Raw genomic sequence first — 18,101 nt, 5'->3', positions numbered from 1 at the left:
TGTGTTCTTCATATTTGAGTAGCTCCAAAACCGTTTTGATGTGTTCATATTTTTCTTTCAGGTGTACTGAGTGTTCTATGGGTATTGCGCCAAAGATGTTGCCTATATGTAATAAAACACACTTCAGACTCCGCTTAGAGCTATCTATAAAGAGGCGCCACTCTTTCGGATCATAACCTGGAGCTCCCATCGCGGTGACTAATCCAGAAATATCACAACAGTAGACGAAGTCAAATTTAGAATCAAAGAACTGTAAGAGGTTCTTTTCTCTGTTGCGAAAGAATGTTACCTTTGTGTCTATTTTCAGCAAGTTTTTATCTTTTAACCGTGAAGCCAACAATTCTGACAGCTTTTTAGACAGACCCAGATCTCGAACTAAGTCATTGAGTTCTGCTTGGCTAAATGTTTGCGGTTCTGTTGATATGCCTGCAAAATCTGAGTCACTATTTCTGTTAGTTGACTCCTCTGTGACCTCAGTGTCATATTCACTGTCAGATTCAACGGAAGCAAGTTGAGTGAAGAAAGGCTTTGGAACATCATCTGAATGGGGCACAGGCCTGATTGCTGAAACTAGACCTGATCTGCACAAACGAATGCCATTTTCAGAATCTGTGACCTCAAATCTACCAGAATCAAGTGTCAGAACTCATGCAACCGAAAGTGTGTTCCCCAGTGAATAGGAGGAATTGTTTAAGTTACGGTTCCCTTCACATTTAGGCTAAGGCATCGGTTTTGTTAATGGTATCAGCGTATGGGAATTAATGTACCTGAAAATAATATTTCTCTTTCTCTCTCTTTTTTTATATTATCTATATTCACCCTTGCCATCAAAGGTCTTGGGTTCTAGGCCTTTCACTCTATCCCTCTTAGCATGAACAACCAGACCTGTACTCTATTTCTCTCTTCTTGCCTCTTTCAATTCTCTCTCTCTCTCTCACACACCATCAGAAGGCTTAGGCCTTTCTGTCTACTCTACATCTAAGCCATTGAAATTCGATGAGGTATTCAAGAGTAATTTAAAAATCAGTATCGGCGTCGGGCAATATTGGCGGAGTCGTTCGTTTTCTTACAAGACAGGCGCCTCCTGTCCTATTTCCTTAATGCTTCACCGTCTCAGCAGGTTCGTCTGTCTCTCCTCGCTTTGTAAATATTACTGTCCACACACCATGATACCTATAACAGACCAGATAGGGATGAACGTATTTTACCGCGAGGAGGGAAAAAAATATCCTGTGTTACCAAGTGAAGTGAATAAGTCTCGTAAAGTGAAGGATGTGTCGAACTGTGGTAACAATGATGTATTTTTGTCAACATTACAGCAACATTTCCTCATAAAGCAAAGGATTATTATAGAATAATAGTCTCCACGGTAACGCCCCTAAGAAGTTTTTAAGCATGACATACCACACACTTTCTTCACCCCAGCAATCCAGAAAGCTCACCCCCCAAAAAGCTCCCCAGCGAAACACATCTCCCCTCTTCCCCAACACCGACTGAAGTACCCAAACTAGATATCCTCCCCTCTTGTAAACACCCCAGCAAGTTGGGGAGTGTGCGATGTCGGGAGAGAGTTAGTGGTGGTAATCTCCGTCACTCTCCTCAACAACTTTGTCACACTGGGAATTATCGCCTCAATAGTTACCTTCCTCCTGGGTCCTTGTTGGCCCTGTCAGGCGTGACGGGAGGAGGAGGAGGAAGCATGACACAACGTTTTAGTAGTTACTTAGGGCGTCAACTTGGTGGTTGTGGTGGATAGGTGTTGGAAATATCGTTCATATACATTAGATATAACGCAGACAGAATATACTTTTTTCAAGTTATTTTCATATAACACTTGTTTACTTCACTTTTATACAATATTCTATAATGCTGTCGCTTTCTTTATGTAGATATATATATACAAGCGAGTTTAAGTTTATACGTATGTGTGTGTGTGTGTGTGTACCCTGACCATGTGTACCTACAACATCCTCCTACACAAGGAACACGATATCTTTCATCGTGTGCACCATAAATATTCACTCTCGTGAGAGAATTAATTCTTCATTGTAATACAAGAAGACACATTTATTTTCTCCAGCTTACATTAGTATTAACTTGATACTATTTATATATGTACTCGTATCTAATAATGTTTGGAGGTTAAACGAGTGAGAAGCAATTATACGTTGAGTGAATTATTTACGTGATATTTTATGAGTTACTCTCTCTGGCATCAAAGTTATATTACATGAAGTTCATCAACTGCCACTAGTGTACGACGTCCGAGTGTCCCATTAGTGTCAATAGTGTCACAACTGTCGTTTTATTATGTGTTGTTTTATTACTTTTGCGGGTCACTAGCATCCATCAAAAGCCTTTGCATACCACCAATGATTCGCCAGACGACAGATGCTAACGACAGGTGATCTTTGTTTCATCTTAGGTCATCGTTCATGTTGTGTCCAGGCAGCATCAACACTCATCGTTTACCTCTCACTAATAGTTTCCTCCTCTGGTCCATCAGAATCCCATTATAACCAACCACCATTGTCAGAGCGTCGCCAAATGACCTTCGGGACGACAGGCGCTAACGAGAGGTGACCTGTGTGTCGCGTAGGTCATCCTTCATCATAGTTTATCTCGGTGGACGACACCAACAACAAGAAGGTTATCTGGTGAACCGAGATAAGATGATGCATTAGTGACTCACCCAAGAGTTTGACTCATGCTGACACAGAAACAATAATGCGAGTCACCTTACACACACACACACACACACACACACAATACGCGTGCTCTTGCCATCTTTTTCGTTTTCATGAAACTGAACAAAAATACACATTTTTACCCATCACGGTAACGATCTTTGATTTTTGGTGAAAGTTTTAATATCGTGTAAATTACGTTTCATGGTCCATCAGTAGTTGAGTTAGGGATGTTGTGATGGTGTGGTGGTGAACTGTGGTGATGATGAGGTGGTGAAGTGTGGTGATGATGAGGTGGTGAAGTGTGGTGATGATGAGGTGGTGAAGTGTGGTGATGGGGAATATTAATGTTGTAAGAGGAAGTTATGAGACAGTGGAGAGGAGTACTGATGTAGAGGGTGTTGGTAAGGGAAAGAGGGAGGGATGAAGGAAAGGAGAGAGGGAGGGAAGGAGGGATGGAGGGAAGGAGGGAAGGAGGGAGGGAGAGAGGGAGAGGCAAAGAAAGGATGGTAGGAGTAAGAGGAGGAGGAGGGGAGGGAACAGAGTAGGGAGACGGGGAAGTTTAGATAGTGAGGGGGGTTTAATTTCCTGGGTGGGACTGATAGTATCACGGGAGAGATGGAGCACCCCCCAGACCTCCGACTGTTGATTTGGACTCTATATAAGTAAACAATAAATAAAAAAATAGAACAAACTCACGGTCCTGACATCTGATTTTAATTAGAGTGTGAAATTTTTAGAATACATTGGAAAATTATCTTGATTTAGTTAATATTTCAGTGCGGGTTGAGAGTGTTACGAATGTGATTATGTACTGTATGTATGTATGTATGTATGTATGTACAGTATGTATGTATGTATGTATGTATGTATGTACTGTATGTATGTTCTAGCCCCTATCAATCAGTATTATATATATATGGGCTAAGGACATATATTCATTATATACATTCTATCACCCAGACTATTGAGCATAAAGCTACATAAGCATTTGTTCTGTCACACCTCCTAGGGTGGACAGCACACATAAACATTTGTAGTTTCACACAGATTCAGGTTACAACCCATAAATATATGTCCCCAGGCCTCCGTGAGAGTAGGCCTCTTATCTCTGTGTTGACGTATAAATTACATACCCCCTTATAAGCAGACAGAGAGAGGTTCACCTAGTTCACAGTTTCACACAGTTCAACAGTTCACAGCCAGACACCGTACCAAAGAGACGTGTGTGAGCATAGCTCCCAAGGCTGTATCTCTCTCTAATTCTATCAGCTAATTACAAGCTAATAGCTAATGCTCAGTAGTCTGTCAACAAACAATTCTGTAACTACCAGAGCATCCAATATAACTAGAAAATCACCAAGTGTGTTTACATTAAACCAAGGAACCACAAATGAAGATAATAGAACCTGTGTACACTTGTGTATACTTACAAGCTAAGATAATTACAAGTGTAACCTAGGTGGGCTTGGACGACTCAACGACTCAACTCAACGACTCAACGACTCAAAACTACGACTGTATCAAAGGTGACACGCCGTGAGACTACCTATTATCTCACCCAGCTTCATCAAAGGTACCAGCGACTACTCTACACTCGTTCAGGCAATTGTTAACAAGTGAGATCGTTTGATATCAAACCCCGGCCCAAACAATGGTGGCAGCGGTTACGAATCCCAAACAATTATGCATGTATGTATGTATGTATGTATGTATGTATGTATGTATGTTCTATACATTAACCATAAGATCATATATGATTTCAACTCACCACCCCTACCCACAATCCACCCACCACCACCCACTACCACCTACTAACCACCATCACTCACCCCGACCACAAGCTCTTAAAGCCTCATCAAACTTTCAGCTGAGTGAATAGATGCCAATTTTGTACATTAATCAAATTACCCAAAGTTCCGTCAAAACAAGCTTCACCATTCTCCTTAACGCAATCAATTGGCTTTTCCATTAATTCTATCATTAATCTACCGGATGACTTCGTAGAGAGAGAAAAAATACATATTAGAGCATTAATGGTGTGAAGCGTATGGTCAAGAGCTGTCAGTGTTTACCTTTTCCAAGATGTTTAGCGTCAAGATTCACAGTTAGTATATTTTCAGTACATGATTTAATTTTTTCTACTTACACGTACATACCAACCCACCCAGCCACATGTTGACGAAGACGAGGGTCGCTTCTACCCTCGGAGAACATCTAGGTTTTGGTTTTCGAATGTGCACAAGTTGTAGGTGATTAAACAAAAACACAGTCGTGTTGTACAGACATTAGGGCACTGTTCACTAGGTGTGTGGACAGGTGTGTTGGTACTACGGTTACCAACTGTTAGTTTAATGAACATCTCAACCTCAAAAGGATCCTATAATCTACAAGGATCACTTCATATTTTTCTTCCTCATACTTTGATAGTTTGTGAACTTCAGGTGAGTACAGAGTAATGACGCCCACACACACATACACGCACATCCGGCTTAACGCTTAGGAGAGGATCAGCTTAAAACTTTGACTAGGATTATGTGAAGACTTTGACAGCTTAGACTTTGAAGGAATAAAACAAGTTTATATATATATATATATATATATATATATATATATATATATATATATATATATATATATATATATATATATATATATATATATATATATATATATGCAAGTAAATCACTGTAGGTGCACGTGATCTAGGTATATGCTGATAACCACAAGGAAAGAAGAAAACACGAAGTTCCCAAGCGCTTTCGTGTAATTCACATCTTCAGGGGTGAGTACAGACTAGAGAGAGTAATACAAATCAAGGTGTATATATACAGAGGAGGGTGAGACCAGGTCCACAATGGTCAGGTATTAGGTAATGACCCTACTAATCTTTAAATAGCACACAACGGTTGGTGGTCAGGTCAGATGGTCAAGTGACCCGGCCTTCTCACCTGATCACAAATCTTCTTAATTACAAAATTGTCCAGCTTGTACATGCCGTTACTCAAATTCATGTTGAATGCTTCGGTATGTTTAATAAGACTAGATTCTATGATGTTCCTACTGTCAATTGACTTACATGGTAATATTGAGGAGGCATTATCCCAGTCAATGCAATGCTTGTTATCCCTCAAATGAACAAACAGAGCATTGGATTCCTGGCCTGTCCTAACACTGTATTTGTGTTGTTTAATTCTAGTTACAAGATCTTTACCTGTCTGGCCTAAGTAAAACATATTACATTCCTTGCAAGGAACTTTATAAATATATATATATATATATATATATATATATATATATATATATATATATATATATATATATATATATATATATATATATATATATATATATATATATATATATATGTGAATAAAGATTTGCTAAGGTGCCCGTTGTTTCTGTTCCTCGTTATTTATCAAATATATAATATATATATATATATATATATATATATATATATATATATATATATATATATATATATATATATATATATATATGCACATTTCCTATACTGATGAAAAGTTTCAGCTCAGCTACTTTATGTCATGTAAATCTATTTTTCAGTTTACTGCCTTTACCATCTATTAATTTAACTCCTGAAGTCAAGTCTAGAAATTCCGACTTACATATATATATATATATATATATATATATATATATATATATATATATATATATATATGTAAACCGGTCGGAATTTACTGGACTTTATTTTCTCACTTGACTTGGGGTTTATTAAAGATTAATAGATGGTAATGGCAGTGAAAGCGCCCCTTTGAGAAAAATCCCGAACCAGCACAAGAACACTTAAATCTACTAAACAAAATGAATTGTCCGTGACCCGTGGAAGGATAGCGTCTGTGACTGGGATGAATGAGACACACTGTAAAATTTAGACACTTATATTCCCTCCAACACTACAAACACAATCAAATAATGGCACACCAATATGCGCACCTCTTAACTTGAACTTAAAACACTACTCTGGGGAATAAAAGTTATACATGATATAGAAATTATTAGAAACGCAGGCAACAATAAATTTGAAGTATTAAGAAATGTTGCTTGCACACATGAAACAGGCCTTAAGGGCTTTCAACAAAATAATATCCAGCACTGAGAAAATGGTATTCAAAGATAAGACATTAATAATTCCACCATGAATAGGCCTAAAGGGCACTCAATATAATTATGTTACACCAACAGATGCAGGGCTTAAGGGTTTTCAACAAAATAATATCAGTCACTGAGGAAATGGTATTAAAAAAAAAGAAATTAAATACTCTACAATGAATAGGCCTTAAAGGCACTCAATATAATTATGTTACACCAACAGATGCACACCTCCTAACCTAACTTAAACACTACTCTGGGGAACAAAGGTTATATCAGAGATTGAAACTATAAAGAAATTTTAAATGCACACAGCATACATTAGTAACTGAAAAAATTTTATTAACTACACACAAAAATATTGTCACAATTATAAAGACGTTACTGAGTCCAATACCCGTGAACCATGCTCCCTAACCTAACACACACACAGATTCCACCTGCACTCCGTAGTCGTTTAAGGCACAACCAACAGGCACCCGTAGTTGAAGGCCCAAATCAGCCTTTCTCCACCTTGGAAAGTGTACCTCTAACTCCACTGACTCTTGGCCCCAGTGTGCGGCCCTGTATCACTCAGCTGGCCTCACTTTACCCCCAGTACATCCATGAAGCGGAAGGGAGTGAGCCAATCAGACCTTGTACAGTTGAGAGAAGCTTTAGCTTCCCGTTAGCAAGAGGGTTTCACTAAGCTGCTCGAGACATGTGGTGTTGTGAGCCGAGGTAGAGGAGAGCTGATGACCCCAACGATCGTCCCATCGTCAGCTGGGCACCCAGACGGCTAGATTCCCTCAAGAGATCCTTTGATACCCCGCTAAACAGTGACAGGCCTATACTGATCGGTCCAATGGCGACAATCGCCACCCTCAATCATCAACAGCAGTCTCAAACGGCAGTCAATCTCTCGTGGTCATCACTCTCGCAGTCAATTTCTCGCAGTCAAGTGGGTTCTGACGGAAACCCTGAAAAGAACTCACTGTTAGCTCTTGTTAACTTTACCACTACCCTATCTAACCCTGTCTGAGATCGAATGAGACTTATTTGTTATACTGCAATAGTGCAACACAGGTGACTAGGCCACGTGACTATTTCTGTGGACGGACGCGCAGGGATGTCCTGTCGGTCCAATCGCTTTCACGTGACTGAGGACCAGCCAGCGTCGCGTCTCTCTAAGGCGCTAGCTTAGGCCTACGTGACATATTTTCCGCCTAACTAATAACTCCTTGGGACACCCGTGACATTATTCAGACTGATAAACGATCTATAATAATTTCAAATTCAATAATAGTCCCTTAACTTCATGAATCGCATCATTATTAATTCGGCAAATTACATTTAATATCACTTAGGCCTAGTTCCACAACCTCTCGCTATGTGCAGGGAGCGCTCTCTTCCCTCCGACGACCTTGAAAGCTCAGTATCGCCAATTGCGCGGTGTTTGAAATTACTCTGAAATTTCTGAATATATATATATATATATATATATATATATATATATATATATATATATATATATATATATATATATATATATATATATATATATATATATATATATATATATATATATCAACGTCCTGGCCTTTCCTCAATGTTAACACTTACTTTAAATAGGGTTTTTACTTTATGTTTTATTCTGCCAAGATTTGATGCAGTCCTCCATCATTCAATTTTTGTGTTATAACTCAATAAACTATGTTATTGACACTTTGGTCATGGAGTCATTTATCCTTATGTACGTCTCAGGAATACGGAATACATCCCACGCTGGATAAAGTTTCGGTGGACACCTGGCACTCATAACCCCCTGATGTATATGTGTAGGTCTCAAAGTGAGGAGACCTTCCGCAAGCGGTGTTTACACTGCACCTGTTCTCCTTCTAAAATTCACTTCCATCCCATTTTTATTCTTCCTCTGAACCTTCCCTGTCACCAGCAATTTTCTAGTTCTAGGAGACTGACGTTCTTGCGGGAACAGTACTCTGTAACGGTTTTTCTTCGCCATTGACCGCTGCATCTTGTGCGATTGCACTTGCACTTGTTCTTGCTATTCAAAGCATTGCAACATTTCATCATTCATCAATTCATTTTAAAAGTGGCTCTGTCACTTACAATTTTTGACACCTCACGAGCGCCCAGGATTGACAACCTTAGCATTCCCTCCCCACAGTTAGTGTGAGTGACCCACACAACTGCGAGGGAAGCGCTAACTGTTGTCCTTCCTGACGTGGTAGGAGGGCTTTCTCTCTTACTTCTTTTTTTCTAATACTTACCCTGGCCGAGGCACCTGCTGAATTTTCATAATTCAGTATTCGTGCTAGAGCCCCCCCAGTGGTGCGCACCTCACGGAGTGGGATTGTGTGTCTCCAGTGGGGGTCGGGGAAAACCTGGGCCAATCCAGCAGTGACGTCTGTGATCGTGCAGGCACACCACTGTTCGGGGGTCGTCCTTAAGTAAAAGTATTTTTTTTGCACTGAGGGCCTTGCATAACCTTAGTGCACCAAAACCATACATGTAATTAAACAAGCAAAGCTGTACCCAAGGGGTGGTTCCCAGCCACCCCAACCATGCCCTCTGGGAGGGGAAGCACCAAGCCCCCCTCTGCTCGTCCAGGCAGGGACAGGCAGAGGCGGGAGACCAATCATGACCCACGACTGCCACGACCAACGACAAACTCAGACAATGTAACGGCTACCGACCAAACTACTCAACAAAGACGAAACATACAAGTATCAACTGAGAAGGCCCGAGTAATCCACTTTCGGACTATTGACACGTCTACCTCGTTTGACAAAATTAATGGATTCATCATACAGAAGGCCATTAAGGATCAGATAGGGGACGTGGAGAAAGTCCGAAAGACAAGAAAAGGCGAACTCCAAGTTACTGTTAAAGACGCACAGCAAATGAGGGACGCCTTGAATCTTAAAACTTTTCATACAACAAAAGTGGAACCATATATCCCAGCATTTCTCAACACCTGTAAGGTTGTAGTTAACAGCTACGAATTTCAGGGGATGACTAATGACGAAATTAAGTACCACATGAAAGATCAAGGAGTCGTCGATGCTTACGTATTTAATAGGAAGACCACAGACGGTGAACGCAAACGATCAACTACAGCAGTACTCACTTTTGAAGGACTTGTTAGGCCCACTCATGTCTTGGTAGGATATGAGAGGGTCCAGACCAAAACATACATTTCATTCCCAATGCGTTGTTTCAACTGCCAAAGGTTTGGACACACTGGTAAGGCCTGCCGTAACACCCAGGTATGCTCCAAATGTGCTCAGACCGGACACAGGGACGATGACTGTACACAGACGGAGGAAAAATGCTACCACTGTTCCGGTCAGCATGCTGCCTCAGACAGGAAGTGCCCTTCCTACCTGAGGGAGTATGAGATCAGTAAGGTGAGAGCAGAGAAAAATTTGGACTACAAGGAGGCTAAGATGCAGGTGGAGTTGTCCTTGCAGACACCAACACCTGGAATGTCCTTTGCATCCGCTGTATCCAAAAATACCTCACCTCCCAAAATGTGCACCACTGGAACGCAGACTGAGACCAAGACCATCGCAACACAGACTGACCCCACAATCACCGGTTATTCAACCAAAGACGCCAAAGACGAGAACACTAATACAACTATGACCAATAACGAGACCCAAACTAACGAGTTATACCAGACCCCAAAACCCCAACAGACTCACGACCCTATCTACCCCAACGTAAGGAGGAGATCGTATTCAATAGAATGCATGATGAGAAAATCAACACCACAACCAATCATTCGCCTTTTTGAAAGGCACCCGGGGCAGGGAGCCCCTGCCGAGCAGAGTACTGGCTCTTTGGAGCCGGGAGACTGCTCATCTGATGAGGGGGATCCTTCCAAGGACCCTCTTTCCCCCCCATATACAAGAGGAAAGAAAAATAAAGCCCAAAACGCTGACCATATCAACTCTCAGATTTAAAATTCAGTATCATACAGTGGAATTGCAGAGGTGCTAGGAATAAAAACGCTCAATTTCATTTACTAATGTCATTATTCCGGCCGGACGTTTTTTGCCTACAAGAGACGCTACTTGCGGGTCACGACGACCCACCTGTATTCGACAACTACACGTCCTACAGGGGAGACAACCTAAGGGGGGTAGCCCTATACATTCGGAGTTCATTCGCCCAGCAAAGAGTCAGTCTGAACGTGAACCTGCAGGCTGTGGCGTGCAGAGTTAAGATTCGGACTGGCTATGTTGCCATCTGTTCACTATACTGTCCTCCGGGCGGGCTCATCGACGATGGTGAGCTTGAGGAGCTATTTAACCAACTGCCAGGAAAGAAAATGATCCTCGGCGACCTCAATGCTCGCCATTTGCGGTGGGGCAGTGTCCGGAGTGACGGGAGGGGAGAGCAGGTGGCTGCAGCTATACTCAACTCCAACTTGTCTCTTCTGAATGACGGTAGTGCGACTCGAGTGGACGAACGATTTGGCACAGCGTCAGCTATAGATCTTTCTATAGTTGATGCTGCCTTGCTATTAGATTGTAAATTTTCTACATACGACGACTCTCTGGGTAGCGACCATTTTCCGATCTGCATTTCTTATGAGTGTGGCGCCCCAACGGCTACTCCCGAGGTGCGCTACAACCTTAGGAAGGCAGACTGGAGGGCCTACTCAGGAGCCGTTCGTATAGACACCATTGGACAAGACATCAACACCAAAATTACACACATACAACAAGCTATAATACACGCAGCAGACTTAACAATTCCTAAGACTTCTGCAAAAACCCACAGGCCTGGAGTTCCATGGTGGACACCAGACTGCCGACGAGTGGTCTGTGAGCGAAATAGGCTATGTCGTTTATTCAATAGAATTCCATCACTTGTAAACTTAATTGAATATAAAAAAGCTAGAGCCAAGGCTAGGAGGGTTCTCAGGGAGTGTAAGAGAGAGTCTTGGCGGGCGTTCGTCTCCACTATTAACAAGGATACCCCTTCCTCTGAGGTATGGTCGGCTATAAACCGGGTCAGATCCAAAGGAGGAAGGAGTTTTATCCCACAGGTGAGTAGTGGAGGGCGGATTCTCGACGAACCCCAGGCCATTGCCAACACCCTAGGCCAGAAGTTTGCAGATGCCAGTAGCTCCACCAATCATGATCCACGCTTCGGCGTGTTCCGTGATCGTGCCGAGCTCTTGCATCTCGACTTCGAGAACGGGGACGAACAGGGCTACAATCGAGCATTTTCCCCAGAGGAACTTTCCTTTGCTATTAAAAGGGCAAGGGCTCTACTCCTGGACCTGACGGTATACGATACGAGATGATTAAGCACCTTGACCAGGGAAACCTGGACAAATTGCTAGAAGTGTACAATGAGATCTGGACGTCCAGAACGTTTCCAAACTCATGGCACTTTGCCCATGTCGTACCGATCCCGAAGAGGGACAAATGCCCGAACAACACCAACTCATTCCGTCCGATTTCGCTCACAAACTGTCTGTGTAAGGTCATGGAACGTATGATAAAGCGTAGACTAATGTATTTTTTGGAAAGTAACAACTTATTGAATGATCGACAGTGTGGTTTCCGCCAAGGTAGAAGCACACTAGATCATTTAATAAGTCTTGAAACTGACATCTCAAAAGCTCTTTGCAGTAAAGAAACATTAATTGCAGTATTCTTAGATATAGAAAAAGCTTTCGACATGACATGGCGGACTGGCCTCATGATGAAGCTCCACGCCTTGGGTCTGAGAGGTAATTTGCCAATTTTTATTAGTAATTTTTTGCAGGACAGGACTTTTTCCGTCAAATTAAAAGGTAACGTAAAATCAGACACATTTGTCTTTGAAAATGGAGTTCCACAAGGTAGCGTTTTGGGCCCAATTTTATTCCTTATAATGATTAATGATTTCCTATCACCAGCCCCCAGCTTAAGTGACCTCAAATTCTCCTTGTTTGCTGACGATTGCGCAATCTGGCGCTCCTCTCGAGCTGAGAGGCTATCTGCACAAAGGGTGCAGGCTGGCCTAAAAGCCGCGGAACAGTGGGCAATACAATGGGGATTTAGGTTTTCAGTTGAGAAGACAGTAGGAGTAGTCTTCACTAAGAAACGTAACATTAGTAATCCAGTATTAAAATTAAATGATACTCCTATTAAATTTCAGACTTCAGTAAAATTTCTTGGTGTTCATTTTGACCGGAAATTAACGTGGAAAAACCACATTAACGAACTTGAAAGTAAATGTCTTAAAGTCACAAACATCCTGAAAGTTTTATCAGGTACTACATGGGGAGCCGATAGGAAATCTTTATTAATGGTGTATAAGACCCTGATCAGATCAAAACTTGATTATGGATGCCAGTTGTATGCTTCGGCATGCAACACCACACTCGCAAAGCTAACCAGAATACAGAACCGATGCCTTCGTCTATGTCTGGGTGCCTACAGGTGTACACGTGTAGGTAAACTAGAGGTTGAGGCCCACGTCCCTCCACTTCACATCAGGAGGGACATGTTGACGCTAAGGTACGGGTTGAGTGCGGCTAGGAAGCGCGGCACAGACCACCCAGGTTGGTGTGCTGTTGCTAAATTCCGTTTCCTGCAGCTGCGTAGGTCCCCGTCCTCGGTTGTCCGCCTCCAGACCTTGTGCCAGGGTGCTGGTATCCATTTCGAAGACGTTGATAGATACGTTCCACCGTTGTGTCCGCCATGGGAGAACCCCAACTTCCATGTGGAAACATCGTGGCTTCCGGGAGCGAAGAATGACTTTCATCCTGAGCTCCTGAGGCAACTTTTCTATCAATTTCTTGAAGGATTCAGCGCCTATACTCACGTGTACACCGACGGGTCCAAGACTGAAGACAACGTCGGAGCCGGTATCTGGAGCAGAGACGGGGAGTGGAGCTCCCGCCTGCCGCGGCATACAACCATATTCTCTGCAGAAATGTTCGCAATAAGTAGAGCCATTGACATTGCAATAACAAGCAATGTCAATGATGTCGCTGTAATTTCAGATTCCATGTCAGCTCTTAAAGCAATTCAAGGTGGTGATACTACCAGCAATGAGATACAGGGCAACATTATTAATAAATTACATGAGTGTGCCAAGAGTATTGTGCTGGTGTGGGTGCCTGGGCATTGTAACATTTGGGGCAATGAACAGGCAGACAGATTAGCAAGAGCGACTGTGGGTCTCGGGGAGACAACTAATGTACCCTGGGAGACTCAGTCGTGTCTCTCCTTGGGGAAGACATATACATTTGGAAAGTGGCAACTTGAATGGACTAGGTTGGATCTCCACAACACCTGGAAGCCTAATATAGGAAACTGGCCCTCAGCATATAGGAAGAATAGGAGGGAAGAGGTCGTTCTCGCCAGACTAAGGCTGAACTGTACCTATCTGACCCACCTAGGGGCCTATCTTGACAATTCCTTCCCACCTATCTGTGCCACTTGTAACCTAATTCTCTCCATCAGACATATTCTGACTGAGTGCAGCCAGTACGAACCAGAGCGCCGGCAGCTGGTGATCCTAGCTGCCGAGCAAGGCTTCGTGCTGACTGTACCCAACCTATTGCAAGATAATGTCACCATAAGTGACGCAGTAATAACCTTCCTCAAGGAGACCCATCTTATCGGCATGTTATGATTGACACACGCATGAACTCTTTTTATATCTATTATATGTATGTAACCATGCCTTAAAAAATAAAAAAAATAAAAATAAAAAATAAAAATGAATAAAACAAAAATTAAAACATACAACATGAGAAACACATCACAAACCTTATCATTACATACAACACTCACATTTATCAAGCTAAACTGACACCCACCAACATATATTCAAACAAAAAGACACGGGCTACAAAAGACAAAATAAAAAATAATAAAAAAAAAAAAATCACAGAGAAACTAGTCACCTGACAAGCCATTTCATCTGGTCTGTCACTAACTCACCATCATATCACTCATGCATACCATAATTCATCCCAAATAAAACAACAAGAAGAAAGAAGTAACCAAAATACCAAGAACAAGAAGAACACAAGAATAACAAGAAAAGAAGAAACAAGAACATCAGATTAGTTGTAGCAAGAAAGAAGACCAAGATTAGAAGAAGAAAGAAGACATCAGCTTCGGCCGAAATAGCCTAATGGCGAAGAGGCCAGTAATCCCCAACATCAGTCAGCAGGGAGATGGCTATTGTTACTGTAGGGAGTATTGTCAGGCTCTGTAGATGCCGTAAGGTGTTAAGCGGACCTTCATTGTTGACTTATCCACAGTAATAATGTTATTATACTCTCGCTACATTATCAACGAATATTTTTAATGTCAAGACGGCGCGCATCGAGCCATTGGCAGACAAAGTGAAGGCAATTCTTGTGGTGGCAGACATAGTGAAGGCAGTTCTTGTGGTGGAAAGATATAGTGAAGGCAGTTCTTGTGGTGGCAGACATGAAAGGCAGTTCTTGGTGGCAGACATAGTGAAGGCAGTTCTTGTGGTGGCAGACGTAGTGAAGGCAGTTCTTGTGGTGGCAGACGTAGTGAAGGCAGTTCTTGTGGTGGCAGACGTAGTGAAGGCAGTTCTTGTGGTGGCAGATGTAGTGAAGGCAGTTATTGTGGTGGCAGACGTAGTGAAGGCAGTTCTTGTGGTGGCAGACAAAGTGAAGGCAATTTGTGGTGGCAGACATAGTGAAGGCAGTTCTTGTGGTGGGAAGATATAGTGAAGGCAGTCTCAGGGTGGCAGACACAAAGGAAGGCAGTTCCTTGTGGTGGCAGACATAGGAAGGGGCAGTTCTTGTGGTGGCAGACGTAGTGAAGGGGCAGTTCCTTGTGGTGGCAGACGTAGTGGAAGGCAGTTCTTGTGATGGCAGACGAGGAAGGCAGTTCTTGTGGGTGGCAGATGTAGTGAAGGAAGCATTGTGGTGGCAGACGTAGGGAAGGCAGTTCTTGTGGTGGTGGTGACACATGAAGGGGCAGTTCTGTGGTGGCAAGACATAGTGAAGGCAGTTCTGTGGTGGCAGATTTGTGAAGGCAGTTCTTGTGGTGGCAGATTTAGTGAAGGCAGTTCTTGTGGTGGCAGACGTAGTGAAGGCAAAGTCTCTGTAGGCAGACGTAGTGAAGGCAGTTCTTGTGGTGGCAGACACAGCGAAGCAGGGGTTCTTGTGGTGGCAGACGTAGTGAAGGCAGTTCTTGTGGTGGCAGATGTAGTGAAGGCAGTTCTTGTGGTGGAAGATATAGTGAAGGCAGTTCTTGTGGTGGCAGACACAGCGAAGGCAGTTCTTGTGGTGGCAGACATAGTGAAGGCAGTTCTTGTGGTGGCAGACGTAGTGAAGGCAGTTCTTGTGGTGGCAGACGTAGTGAAGGCAGTTCTTGTGGAGGCAGACGTAGTGAAGGCAGTTCTTGTGGTGGCAGACGTAGTGAAGGCAGTTCTTGTGGTGGCAGATGTAGTGAAGGCAGTTATTGTGGTGGCAGAGTTAAAGACCAAACTCCACGGTTGCAATACGAAAATTAGGATCCTGTTCCGGGTTATATTAGTTTGGCTCTATCGTGACACTGTTCAACGAGGTAGTGTCGGCTGTGGCACGCGATATACTGTTTTATATATTTCATATCTTTAACACTTTTATCCTTTGGTGTTTCTCTTCCTTTCGTTCTACATCATGGGTCTGAGTGTGTGTTGTGTTACTGACTTTATCAGCACATTCCTCTTCATTTTTCCCGTTTTTTTTTTGCTTTGAGGCGTTCTTTTTCTTCCTCCTCTCCTTGTTCGTCGTGTGTGTGTACAGTATATGTATGTATATATGTGTGTATGTATGTATGTATGTATGTATGTATGTATGTATGTATGTATGTATGTATGTACGTACGTACGTATGTATGTATGTATGTATGTATGTATGTATGTATGTATGTATGTGTATGGCGACCTGTGGTGCAATGGTGAGCATGCTCACCTCGGAAGCGAGAGGACCCGGGTTCGATCCCCGGGTAGGGTGAAATTATGGGCAAGTTTCTTTCCGCCATTTGCCTCTGTCCACCCAGCAGTAATTGGGAACTTGGATGTTAATCGATTTGCGGATCGTGTTCCGGGGTAATGGCTAGCCAGTGCAGTTGGCGGGTTGTCCGGTCTTCTCGGATTATTCCTTGACACTGGGTCTTGCAACTCGTTGACTTAGGGTGTGGTTGTTGTGTTAGCGACAGCTTCTACACCTTAAACAAATTCATGCCTAGGTGGTGGCCCTTGGGCTGGCCATGCTCGTTACACGAGGGACAACCATTATTATGTACAGTATGTATGTATGTACGTGTATTGATGCCAGTTATGAGTGCATTAGTGTCTCTACTGAACGCTACACAACACATACCTTCACTCCCTTTGTCTTGCGGCGTGACAGTCTGGAAACATTTTTCCTGACGGTGCATCGTCAAGCAGAAGGAAGGAAATGGTGATCCCCGAGGTCCCTTACCCCGGCTCACAACTTCGCTCCGCCACGCCCTTCAGGGAGGAGGCTCAGGGGCTGGATCTGCCCGGTGTAGCAGCAGTAAAAGGAACGAGTGAGTCTTTTACTCTTCCTCGTGTGTGTGTGTGTATGTGTGTGTATTGTTATACAACAATTAAAATAATAAAAATAATACGGAAAAGGCTATCATAATGATAAGAACGATGACAAAAATAATAATAAACAAGGTTCACACAGCAGGATATATTGTCGTATACATACATAAAATATGAAAGCAATTAATAAAATATAATAGAAACAAACTTTAAATCAAGATGAATTAAAAGATATTTTTTTATCTTATGTTTCATAGTTCTTTTATTTACAACATCATACAGGAGTAAGAGAGAGAATCGTATAGCGAAAACACGATAAGACTGCGATAAGTCACACACAGGAGTAAAATACCAGCACATTTTTGGGGGGGAGCGACGACAAACTTTTAGGTAGTTATATAAAATTTAGGATTTTGAGGAAAATTGAAATACAAACTCTTCCTTCCTCGGTCAAAACAAAAACCTTATATATATAGTTACTTTACCGAAGGCATATTACCGCTACTTGACTACCAAATCTCGTCTTTAGTAATTCTTCCGCATATGGATATATTTTTTTTTTTTTTTGTGGGGGATATAATTAATGAGATTTACAGGTGTAATATTTAATTTAATTTGATACTGAGTCCTTACTTCTAATTCAGGAAAAACAAAGAAGATGAAGTGGTTTAATTCCTCAAGTGAAAATATTCAGCGATTTATATCTGACTTCATTCTTAGTACAGCTCCCGGTCT

The 18,101-nt window shown here is 42.3% G+C and overlaps 1 non-coding gene across 1 annotated transcript; it reads left to right on the top strand.

Moving 5' to 3' along the window:
- Positions 1-16,733: 16,733 nt before the first annotated feature.
- Trnap-cgg lies at positions 16,734-16,807 on the top strand. Its single transcript has one exon. It is a non-coding gene; the product is annotated as a tRNA-Pro (tRNA).
- Positions 16,808-18,101: the final 1,294 nt, after the last annotated feature.

This window comes from Homarus americanus, unplaced genomic scaffold (genome assembly GCF_018991925.1).
Source record: "Homarus americanus isolate GMGI-L3 unplaced genomic scaffold, GMGI_Hamer_2.0 scaffold40461, whole genome shotgun sequence".
Lineage (NCBI taxonomy): Eukaryota > Metazoa > Arthropoda > Malacostraca > Decapoda > Nephropidae > Homarus > Homarus americanus.
This window is presented reverse-complemented; position numbering and strand designations above follow the sequence as displayed.